At 37.3% G+C, this 12877-nt stretch overlaps 1 protein-coding gene and 1 long non-coding RNA gene across 2 annotated transcripts in view; both read left to right on the top strand.

Moving 5' to 3' along the window:
• Positions 1 to 12877, top strand: part of WWOX (WW domain containing oxidoreductase) — a 1243673-nt gene that overhangs the window by 856417 nt on the left and 374379 nt on the right. The window lies entirely within an intron of this gene.
• LOC140521415 (uncharacterized) overlaps positions 1 to 12877 on the top strand; it is a 133857-nt gene that overhangs the window by 93833 nt on the left and 27147 nt on the right. Inside the window, exon 2 of the long non-coding RNA XR_011972926.1 lies at positions 1 to 12877. This exon is cut by the window's left edge and continues 82604 nt beyond it; it is cut by the window's right edge and continues 27147 nt beyond it. This is a non-coding gene — a long non-coding RNA (uncharacterized lncRNA).

The following is a 12877-nucleotide window of genomic DNA, read 5'->3' as shown; positions in this document are numbered from 1 at the left end:
TGATTATACGGGATGATATTAACATTCCACATAAACTTTAAAAGCAAATTCTTATAGAATGGAAAGGGAGTATGTTGTAGGAGCAGATGCCTCACTTAAAAGTCAAGAGAAGAAACGAGAGTGTGAATCTCACCTCTGCCACTTACTTGATCATGGGCAGGTCATTTGATTACTAGAAGATGCAGTATCTGTCTCTATAAAATGAGGAAAATAATACTGTACCTACCTCACATAATCAAAGTAAGGATCCAGTGAAATATAAATCATTTAGTAAATGAGATAAAAGTGTGTAAAGTATTTTGTAAATCTTAAAGCACTACGTAAATGTTAACAATCACTATTATTAAAATGCTTACGTACATGTCAGCTATGATTATCATAGCCCCTCTTCTACATATGTTCTGATCCTAAAATTCCAGCTTTATGATTTTTGTTCACACCATAGAGCCTCTGAATCTACTTTTATTTTTTCCCGCCTTTTTAAAAAATACCCCTCATGGAAGGGAGCCACAGAAGCCTCATTCTCTGCCAATGACCTTGTCCAAAGGCTTCAGAATTTACTTCAGAAAATAACATGAAATCACCAGCCAGCCAGATCAACAATAACATACCGAGTGCCATAACATCTCACAGGGGATGGATGCACGGGTGACTTGGTGGCCCTGAACACTTAAGTGATTTTTTTTCTTTCCAATTTCCTGTGGTACATTAACTTTTATTGATAGCTCAGGGCTCCAGCAACTAGTCTTGATTTTACTAACTTGCAGGACAGATGAACAAGAGACACACACCGCTGACATGCAAAAAAAAATATTAGCGTGTTTCATCTTGATGTTTCTCAATTTTCTTTCCTGCCAAAAGCTTACATTTATTGTGAGCTAATCATGTCTCCAGCTACAAATGTGTTAAAGTGGCCACTTAGTTCCCATTGGGGGTCAGCTGCTTCTGTTTGCACATCGTCTTTGAGTCAGCAGAGAGTCAGGAAATTGGTATTTCTATCTTTTCATCTTAACACTTCTGAATTTGAGATTTAGAACTCTAAGGGATCCTGGAGGTCATCTTCCTAACTTCTCATTTTGCAGACAAAAGAGCATAAGTAGCTAGCCCAAGGTCATCTACATAATAAATGGTAAAGCTGGGATTTGAACCCAGGTCTTCCGACTCAGATACCACACAAATGAGATAATAGCAGTGCCTGGCATAGGATATGCTTAATAAATGTGTATTCTCTGCTTTCCCTTTCATTATACCGCACATTCTACCTTCAAACATCAACTTAGAAGCAGTGTGTTTTCTTGTTACAGGCGTAAAACAGAGGCCAAATTAAAAAAAGAATAAAGAGATAAAAAGAGAATCAAAGGAAAGAAACCCATCTTCATTGTTAGGCAGAAACTCACCATGTAGATTTGGACAGTTCTCTTTTTGTCCTCTCCATGCCTCAGTTTCTTTATCCATCGAATGGAACCAGACTTATTTCTGCGGTCTCCTCCATCTCTTTTGAATTATGGATTATTTTTCCTTTTTAGACCATGGTCCTTCAATTTTGATTTTTTTATGCTACTTGTGTGTTTCACAGACCCTCTTTACAAACACACGTGAACACATGTAACTCCTAAGCAATGTAATATTTTGTGATGTTTGCTATCTGATGTCTCTTAAAGGGAAAACTCCAAAAACTATAAAGCCTGAGAACTCTGTAAGCTAGCACACATATACAGTATATTTAACATATATGTAATTTAATATATTTAATGTATATGTAGTTTACATTGAGGGTAGTGTGTCCTAAATGGATAGCATCAGTAAGACCTGAGTCCAAGTCCCATCTCAGCCATATGCTGGTTGTAAGACACTGGATAAGCCAATTAATTCCAGCACCTCAGACAGCTCAGTTTATTTCTAGGTGGAAGAGAAGGTTCCCATTTTCATGTATAGAACAGAATCATCACCAGGAGGTTTCTACACTGCTGAGATCACAAGTAGGTCTATCCACTTTTAAAAAAATCATAATACATACATCTTTATATGTAGCTATAGCTGTATATACATGTTATCATTCTCTAGTGCTTTGTGCCTTTCAAAACACTTTTCCCTATGTTAGTTCTCTTACAGTTACACTCAGCTGTAAAAGGTCATATACAAGTGACTTCTCTAAAGCTCAGTTTTCTCATCTGTAAAAAGGGAGTAATAATCTTTATACACTAACTACCTGTTGTTATGTTAGGATTTTTTATACCACAAAGTGCTAGAGAAATAATAGTAATAAATAACATTTATATAACAAGCTATTTGTATTGTTACCGATATTTATTCTACAGTTATAATTTGTTTCTTCTCCAACCCCTACATCTCTTGACTGATGCTGCCTTGCCTAAAAGTAGCCAAAGATCTTCACTATTATTGGATCCTGGGGTCCTGTTTCATAACCCTCTAAACCTACATAATTCCTCCTATAGAATTCATGTCTTAGGAATGTAACACATCTTATTTTTTAGCACTTTAAGGGTACATGATTTCATCAGTTGTGTTTTCTCCCCATAGATTACTTCCAAGGAGCCTTCAAGATATAAATCTATGATACTGTGACATGGTCAAATTCCAGCTTCTCCTCACATTAGTAGGTTGTTTAATGACTTGCTGTAGTCAAAAAATGAATCTGTCAATGGCCAACACTCTGTTAATAAGCCTTTTCTTATTTAGCTAGGTTGGTCTTCAGATGATGGACACATAGCCTATTTCTAGAAGCAACATTGCATAGTGGTTAGGTTGTTGGATTTAGCTATAAAGTGGGGATCATAATGTCACTCACAGAGTGGTTGTGAGGATCAAATCACTTTGTGAGCTTTAAATGGACTTTATCTATTTGCATATTTATTCATTTAGTCTGTTTTCTGGTCACTAATTTTGTTCTCTTATTGTTGCTTTTAATAAAGACCCAGAATAAACAGTCTAGCGACCCTCCTGCTGTTTTACTTTTATATTTAAATTCTTCACACAGTTACCTAAGTCTGGGAAACAACTGCTTGTTGGAGTTGAATAAAAGTATTTGATTTTAAACTCTTCTTCTGTAGGATACTGAAAGTATCCTTGATATAAATCCAGTAGCCAATAGGATGATGGGAATCATCTACTTCTTCCATCTCACCACGGTTTTGATTTCTTCTCCTAAGTAGTTCTCTATGTTTTGAAAGCTTTTTTGTTCCATGCAGCTTTGAGATTATGAACATTTGATATGGTAACATCTAGTGAAAACATTATTATTACATTTTTATGGATCATTTGGTTAGATACAACAGTTTAGTCTAAGACAATGCTTTCTTTCCAGTAAAGCTTATTGGTTGATTTCTGAAGGATATTTTGAAGTCTGTATTTGGAGTACAGGGATTTGTCTTCTGTCAATACATGATCCATTGTGGTGGTTGTGGTGGTTGTTGCGATTGTTATATTACTACTTCAAGTAGGTCCAATTTGGTAAGACCAGTCAGAGCTTAGCCCCTTACAGACAGAGCCATCTGGCCAGGGTTATTTCCATTTGTCAAGGAGACTTTGCAGAAAAAGATAATAGAGGAGGTATGCATGAGGAGAATTCTGATAGTCCCAAAGCATGTGCCAAATTACTGCCATTAGACAAAAAGAAAGCTGATTTTTTTCTTTCTTTTTTTTAACTAATGTGTTATTTCTGGTTCTTCTAACTATATGCATGACTGCACTCCCTGAATAACCATATGAGAATGGAGAAGGGAAGGAGGGGGATAAAATGAAAGGTGAGGAGTCATGTGTGGGTGCTCTAACCAAGATTAAGGGCTCATACAGAGTATTTGGTTTGAACGATTCCTCAGTGACACTTTTTGGCTGATCACAATGGTTCATTTGATCTTTGATCAAGATGGCTGTTTTATCCACAAACAACTCCCAATTCATTTCCACCTAAGTTGTCTTACATGGCCCAGGTGATGCTAAAGATCTTAAGACTACATTACTTGACACAGTTGAGTAACCCCAAAGACTTAGTTACAGTCTGATAAGAGCAGAGAATGAAGTATCCCAGTAAAGTGTAGCCAGCAGGACTTAGTCCCTTAGTGTCCTGTGGCGATGGCTTTTGTGTTGAGTTCACATGACTCACTGTCAGCTGAGCCAGATCCCCCAGTCCTATTCTTTCTTTCCCTCTAGTTCAGGCTTCTCATTGTGGAATTTCAGCCTATACCCAATATGACTTGTGCTGCTTGTACAAGGCAGATTTCAGAAAAAGAGAGGAATGTTAGATAGAGTGAACTATATATAATTCAGATGGAAAAATCAGTCCCTGAATGAGCAGGTATTAGCCAATATACTAGGAATGTATGCATGGAGAGATATATGTATATATGAAAAAATGTATATTATATATAGAAATTTTATATATTTATTTATTAGAATTTGAAATTTAGAGCAACACATTGCCTGAACTGGAAACTGGGATTGTTGGAATGCCTTCATCCCATCTCATCTCCACTTTTGTCTCTATGTGTGTTCAGACTTCTAATTTCTTGGGAGTAGGAATTCTCACATAGGAAACTCTATCCACTAGTGCAAATCAGAACCTTTTTTAGAACTTTTAATGAGAGAGTTATTAGAGGTACTGATGGGGTAGATTCTTAGCTTATGATCAAACAAGTGTTAGATCTTCCTGACCCTAAACCTACTATGGTATCTTATACCTTGCATTATAATTTCTTGGTCTTTGTAGATATCATCTATTAAAATAGTATTTCATCAAATAACTGTGTGATTAAAAATTAGGCTTAAGCGTGCATGTTTTCAACAATGACTTACTCATGAAGTGGCATAAAATATTGTGTTGAGAACCTGTTTGACCAGAAAAATGAGGTAACTCAGAAAAAAAGCAAGGGACAAAAGTATGATAGCCTAAGTGCTGCCTCAGGACCCACAAGATATCTGAGGAATCCTCCATTATATTAGGGTCAACCTCTGTGGAGAACCCATGAAAACATCTGAACAAAAGATAAGAAGTGAGTGAGTTGTGACTATCATCAGTGATGCCATGAATTCATTAAAGAATTGGAGGAATCTTAAGTAATTACTTTTTTTTATTCTTGATAGCATCCTAAAAATTCATATAATTCGATGAAACTTTCTCTTCTTTGCCTAGCTGAAAATTATTATATCTCTCTCTTCTCTAGTGTCTTTTTTTCTCTGCTTGACCTCTTCAATGCACTTAAATCATCTTCTACCTTGTACTTATTTGAGTACTTGTCTCATCCTACTTCTACTAGAGTATAAGCTTCTTGAGAGTGGAAATTGTCATTTTCCATCTTTGTATACTCAGCACCAAGCAATGGGCCTTTCACACAACAGCCACATATTAGCAATTTCTGGAATGTGAATATGAGCAAATATGACTACATGGGCAAAAATGGCATGATGAGTTTTTGCAATATTGTGTGAAGATTATGTAAAGCTTCTTTGCCTTTCAGGTGACTTACCCTTAACTAGCTTGTTTTGATGTATAGCTTCTCAGAGCCCGGCTGATTCCCATTAATCAGTCTCATTATTACCTCCTGTGTGGCATCATCTGCTTTCATCCAATGATGCAAAGCCTCTGTGATTCTTTCAGATTGATTAAGGCCTTATTCACACCTAGTTTACTTTTTATTGATTGGTTCAGTTGAACTAGTTGAGCCTTCCCTAATTAATTGGGATGAGGGACCCCTACCTTTTCACCTTTAAATCTGTTTTCTGTAGAGAACTTTAAAAATATGATCATCTCCTTAATGGTTCAGCTTATAAGGGCTTCTTGATTGTACAGTGAATAAATAGAGCATGAGGCCTGGAGTCAGAAATGCCTGAGTTCAAATTCAGCCTCAGACACTTACTTACTAGCTCTATGACTCTGCCTCTGTTTCCTCAAGTATAAAATGGAATAACACCAACTTCTCAGGATGATTGTAAGGATCAAACGAAATAATATTTGTAAAATACTTAGCATCACGTCTAGCACAGAGTAGAAACCTAATAAATGCTTGTTTTCTTTCTCTTCCTTATCACCAAAGTCATTTTCGTAATTCAGATCAGGGAATGGAGTTGCTTATTCTGTGAATGGGAATTCCAACATGAGGGTGGCAGATTGGTATTCAGATAGATTAAACTGATAAGGAGAACTTATGCAGAAGAAACTGCACATTACTTACTCTTACTCTTCATTCTTCCTACTATAAGACAAATAAATAGATTTTGTTTTTCAAGATTGTAGTATGTTAATATCTGCAACAGCAATCTTGTTTCGAATACCTTTAAAAATATATATTATTTTCTGGGAACACAGGTACTTCCTTGCATTTCTTCTGAATTAGTTTGTCCTTAATTTTCACTTGTCTGATCAGCTTTGCTAAGTTCAGTGTAATAGCCTACTCTATTCTAAATGGTACCATATGAGAGATATGTTCTTTACTTAGTACTCTACTTTAAATTGATTTCAGCTAACCAAATTATGCAGTGGATAGACTTGGATGCCAACTGTGGCACTCAGTAGCCCTTTGTCTCTGGCCATGTCCTTTCACATGTCTGATCCTCGGTTTCTTCATCTGCAGAGTGAAGATGATGATGTTTGCATGCCCTACTTCACAGGAATATTGTAAGGAAAACACTTTGTAAACCCCTTTACTTTAGAAACATTGCCATTCTAACCTTCTTTGAGTTCTTGGATTTTGGTCTTTGGTCAGTGCACGTCCCTTTTAAGTTTCCACAGTCACTTTCACCCTGAGTGTTCATTAGAGAAATCCAAATCAATGATGCCTCTATCACCCTTTCCCAGACCCTCTACAAAGACAAGGGAAATAGTTAAGCAGACTTGGCCATAAGCGTAGTGACTCGTTCCTCCTTGATCATCACTCCATGTTCCTGGATAATAGGCCTGATCATATTTTTCCTCTATTTTCCTTGATATAATCACTTCTGGAGAAAAAAATGGTTGACTTACAGTTTTCTAGGGCTGTTCTGTTGTTTTACAAAATATCAGCAAAAGTACTCACTGACTTTAAAAACTCTAAATGGTGCACCATATCAGAGCAAAAGGAGACTGTTGGGCATAAAACACAGAAGGCCAGAGCTAGAAAGGACCACCAAATAGAGAACATCCAAGCTAGCAGTGACCTTAGGATTTACCAAATTGGATGGAGCTATTTCAGATCATTTTATCTGCAGATGACATAAAGCCAGAATAGACAGCAAACATTGAATGAGTAGGAACTGTGCTATAATTATGGCAATAACAAAAAACAAATATTTTAAGATGAATCTTAAATGGATCAGTGTACAAGTTCCAAAAAGAAACTTCACAGGCACCAGGGAAAGTGAGTATTTTTCTTATGTATTTCTTCTTAAGTATTTTTCTTACAGAAAAGACTTAGATATTAGTATACTGAAAACTCAACCAGTCAACAGTGTGATAACAGCAGAAAAAAACAAGAAGAAAAATGCAATACCATCCTTGGCTATATTGGGAGGTGTTATGCTCAGAACAAGGGAAACAGTAGTTCTGTTGTCTTCTGCCCTGAGAGCACCACATTTTTGGAAAGATGTACACACAATGGAGTCAATCTAGCAGAGATAAAGGGAGGACTGAAGACCATGTTGTATAATGACCAATTGAAGTACTTAAGGCCTCTTAGCCTGGATAAAAGTCTTCAGAGAGACTCAAAATCTGTCTTCAAGTATTTGCGTAAGAAGAAGGCTATCTGCTTGACGTCAGAAAGTTGATTTAGAAGGCAATGAGGGAGATTCAAATTTAGTGTTAAATAAATTTTAGTTGTGCACAAGTAGAATGGAATGCCTAAGCAGGTGGTGGAGTCTCCTTCACTTGAGTTCTTCAAGCAGAGGTCGAATGACCATTTGTTGTTGTGGTTGTTGTGGTTGTTGAGTCATGTCTGACTCTTTGTGACCTTATTTGGGGGTTTTTTGGGAAAAGGTGCAGGATTTTTTGCCATTTCCTTCTTCAGCTCATTTTATATGTAAGGAAACTGAAGCAAACAGGACTAAATGACTTGCCCAGAATCATGCAGCTAGTAAGTATCTAAGACCAGGCTTGAACTCACAAAGATGTGTCCTCCTGACTCCAGGCTCAGTGCTCTATCCACTGCACCACCTAGCTTCCTGCGTGACCACTTAGCAGAACATTTTTAGGGGAAATTTTTGGTTGTAAAAGTTCTACTCCAAGGCTCTTTCCAGATCTTCGAATCTGACCACCTATAACAATCATAAAACATCAGAATTAGAAGGGACTTCTGAATATAAATCATAGAATACTGGGGCTTGAAGGAATATTCCAGCACATTCCATCAGAACCACAAAGGGCCTTCTAACATAGAACGTTAGAGCCAAGAAAGAATATGTTCAGCATTTCTCCCAAACCTCCCCTTCTCCCCTTGATATAGAGATGAAAGGAAGCATGATATGGTAGATAAAAGTACCAGACTTAGTGTCAGGAAGACTTGAGTTCAAACTTGAGTTATTTACAAGCAATACAGCCGTGGGTGAGTCTCAATACCTCTAAGCCTCATTTCCTCTTCTGTAAAATGAGGAAGGTAATAGCACCTACCTCATGAGTAGTAGTTATGAAAGTCAAATGAGATGTCCTGCATAGATCCTTTATAAATCATAAAGCATTGTATCAGTGCAAGTTGTTGTTATGATTAGGAAACTGGGCCCCGAGAGGCAAAGCAATTATCCAGGGTAAAGAAACTAATTGGTAGCATTTGTGGGCCTTGTACCCTGGTCTCTAGACCAAGTCTAATGTTCTTGCCCCTAGGCTGGGCTGCCTTTGTAGAAACACACTTGAACTCTAGTCTCTCCAAGAATGATCTTTGGCCAAGAGATTTCTGGGCTTGAGAGAAGGTCTTTCTTATCTAGACTTGCAGATTCAGAGACCCCCAGGTTTTACTTGATGCCACTGCCTTATTATAACAGGATCTATCTTTCTATCCATCTGTCTATCCACACATAGAAATAGATACACACTCATATCTAAACATTATATATATATATATATATATATATATATATATATATATATATACACACACACACATACATACATACACACATATGCACCACCAGCAGATGGCACCCAGTATATTGTTCACATCTTCTTATGTCAGCCGGTTTGCATGACTTCCAGGTCACCTATTTCCATTATTAATGTTTGTTTACATTGTGACTGTTTCTAGTTACCTTGCAAATTCATTTTCAATTCTCTCATTCTGCCTTTCTCTCCCTCTTTTCAGAGCTAGTCTTTGCTGCTCAGACCCAGCAAGCATGGTGGTTCACTTTTCCCCCTAAACACATTTCCATCAGTGAAGTAGTGAATTTCCTTTTATCATCATAGGCTAGAAACTGAGAACTGATTTGCTTTAGTCAACAAATAAATTTTGAATGCTGGGTCTTTTTTCAGACCCACTGCCCACAAAGGGTACTGGAGTAAGAAGGTCTCTGAAGTTTGGTTCTAAAACTGTGTACAAGATACTTCAACACTGCTCTTTGATTTCCTCACATATAAAATGGGAATAAAAATTCTTGCATGATCATGACCATTACACCAGGGCTATTGTAAGGAAAGTACTTTATAAATTCCAGAGTGAACTCAGTTCAAAAAATGTGATATGAAAAATGATATAAATTGGTGGTGGTTCTCCCAATCTCAGCATCTCATTTCTTCCTTTCATTTCTCTCCATCTCTGTCTCTGTTTCTCTTCACTATCTTCACTATCTCTTCATTTCTCCCCTTTCTTTATCCCTTTTTCAATTCCATGTCTCTCTTACCCTTTCTTCCTGTCTCACCATTTTTTGCTTTCTTCTCTCCATTTCCCTCTTTTCTTCTTCTCTCATCTATGTCTGTCTCTCTCTCTCTCCATCTGTGTGTCTCTCTGTTTCTGTCTCTGTTTTTTCTCTTTGTCTCTGTCTCTGTGTCTCCCTGTCTTTGTCTCTCTTTCTCTCTCTGTCTCTCTGTGTCTGTCTCTCTGTCTCTGTCTCTGTCTCTCTCTCTCTCTCTCTCTTTTGCTCTACTCCCTCTTTCTTTAATTTGTTAATGCTTTCTGCTTATTTTATTTTGGATAATTTTCAAAGTACTTTTCCCTCTTGAGATCTCTAAGAGGCAGAAGTTCTGGCGATTAAAGATCTGCCATCCTACAAGCAGCCCAGTTAAGGGACCCTCAGGTTATTTATAACTGGATTTTATCTAGGAAAATTAACGAAGAGAAGATTAACCCAAAATCTAAAGGAAAATGCCTTAAATACCTCATCTATTATGCTGTGCTCAAACAGATATTTTAATTTTAACAGCTTGGCAAACCCAGTGGAGCTCTCTTCTAGTTTGGGGCATAAAATGAGATAACACTTTCAGAATTCCTATAGGACATCATGTAGCTCCACTTTAAATTAAGGCATAAAATGTGAAAATGTGAGTTTCCTCCAAATGGCATTGGTCTGTTAGCCTAAGTGATTTCTACTTTTGTTCCTCTGAAAGTCCCAGGCTGTTTAAATACCTCCATCAAAGAAGCAATTGCTTACTTTAGTGCTTCAAGGATCTGTGATTTCACATTTCATCAGCAAGGATGCTCCCTCCACTGATCACATATAGTCCTTCCAAGGCCATAGTAGATAGTCTTGTGAGCTCCTCAGACATGATAATTCAATTAGTTACCATGTCCTCTGTGACTGTGTCTGTGCAAGAATTTTTTTCCCCTTATACAATGAATTTGGTCAAACAACTGGCTAATCAAAATTAATCATCATTTTATTTAATTCAGCCTCATGAGGTCAAAAAAACAGTTCTCTGTCAAAAATAATAACAATAACTTTCATTTCTGTGAGAAAGGTAATACAAGTATTATTCTCATTTTGTAGAGAAAGAAACAGAGAAGAAAAATGACTTAACCATGGTTCGTAGTGACTATGTTTATAGCTCTCTTCCCCCATACTTTTCAGAGGTGGGGGACTAGGGCTGTAGAGCACAGCATGTGTTGATTTTTAAAAATATTAGTAGCTGATTTTTCCCCTTTATATTATTTATCATAAAGAATAACTCTCTGGGAAGAATATAAGGAAGAGAAATAAAGATAAAATTCAAAAGATAACGGTAAAAATTATTTTTACAAAAAAGTACCAGGACTAGGCTTCAGACCCATATAGCCTGACTTCAGATCTAGTACCTTATGTTTCTTCCAATTATGCTCACCTTTTGAAGTCCAATTTGTCTCAATTCCTTCATGAAGCCTTTCTGACTATTCCAACCAACAGTTTTTATAGTCATGTCATACAACTCAGCACTTAATCCGGTATTGTTTAGCATTTCTCTCTAATTCTTCCTGTGGGTTAGTTCTGTCAACCCCATTTGACTTTGAGCTCTCAGAGGGCAAGGAACCACAATTCACATGTTGTTTGTCTCTCTCATACAGAGAGACTTTCTGAATAGAATTGAACATTTGAGAGGTGCCCAGTTTACACTGACTTATTCTCTGATAGTAGTAGTGGTAAAAGAATTGGTCCAGGCATCAGGAGATCTGAGTTCTAATTCTGACGTTTACCACTAACAGGATGAGTGACCAAGAGCAAGTCACTTAATATCTCTTGGTAGATGTGCACACTTCTGTGCTGGCAAAACTCTCAAATACCACTTGAACGAGATTAAAATGTAATTGGAAAATGTTTAAGAAAGTAGATTAAAATACAGCACAACATAGATAATGTTAATTTGTGATTTTCTAAGTCAGCATGTGGCCCCCAGTGATCCAGTTGTATTTGAGTTTGACTTCACTTGGACTATAAACAAACAGTCCCAACTTGAGGATGCTAGAGAAGAGATCACTGCATCAGGTAAGAGACAAATGAGATGATTGATCTCCAAGGTCTCTGCCAGCTGTGGGATTCTGCAGTTCTATGTGGTAGAATACATAGGTAGACACTGAGTGTCTATCGACCTTTTTACCCCCCAACAATTTGCCATCTCTTGAATTCTTTGCATTTTTATACTGCTGAAAACCTGAGACTTTTGGTGAGCAGCAGCTATACCTCTGTAAAATGAGTACATAGAAATACATGATCTGTCAGGTCCTTTGTAGCTTTACTGAGCCATGCTAGCGCCAAATACAAATGTCTTTTGCCATGTTGGCCTTTTTGTTTCTAATGAATTCAAAAGCACCTTCCATTTGGGGAAGTTTGTAATGGGCCTGTTTATTTCTTGTGTTCTTCAAATGCTCTAACCCACACCTGCAGAGATTGAATTGGCTGTCTCCCGTGCTCCAAATCTTATTTCCCCCTGGCTTGTAATGAAGCCCTCTGGGAATTAGGTGATTACAAAAATGCGTTCCCAATCCTCATTCAGGATACAAAAGTGGGCAGCCGTCTTTCTCCTGTTTAAAGAGTGTACAAAACAAGAAATAATTAGTTGAGCACTATCGGTAATTAAGCACATAAGATGAACATTAAACAAACTGCAATTTTGCATCATTTGGAAGGTAGATAGGCAGGTTTTCATGTTTGGACTGGAGCCAGAGTGGCTGTCTCCATCCCCTCTGCTCCTGCTTTCTTATTGTCGGGGGAATGGTCATCCTAACTTGCTGATGGAAGCAAGCTAGCAACCCACTTGCATCCTGACTATCAGTTGACAACATTGAAATTGTATGGAGGAGGGGTGCTTTCAAAATTCAAAATATTGAGGGAAAAGACTGGGTAAATTATCCCAGTACTGGAGCTCTTCCCTAAATTGAGGTCAGCTAAATTAATTAATTTATTCAACAAACATTGAAGCATCTACTGTATGCATTAATTAGAAATATACTACTTAGAGCACAAGAAGTATATCTTGATCAAATCCCATCTAAAATAC

The sequence above is a fragment of the Notamacropus eugenii genome, chromosome 1 (assembly GCF_028372415.1).
Source record: "Notamacropus eugenii isolate mMacEug1 chromosome 1, mMacEug1.pri_v2, whole genome shotgun sequence".
Taxonomy (NCBI): domain Eukaryota; kingdom Metazoa; phylum Chordata; class Mammalia; order Diprotodontia; family Macropodidae; genus Notamacropus; species Notamacropus eugenii.
Note: the sequence above shows the minus strand (reverse complement) of the source record. Positions and strands in the feature narration are given on the sequence as shown.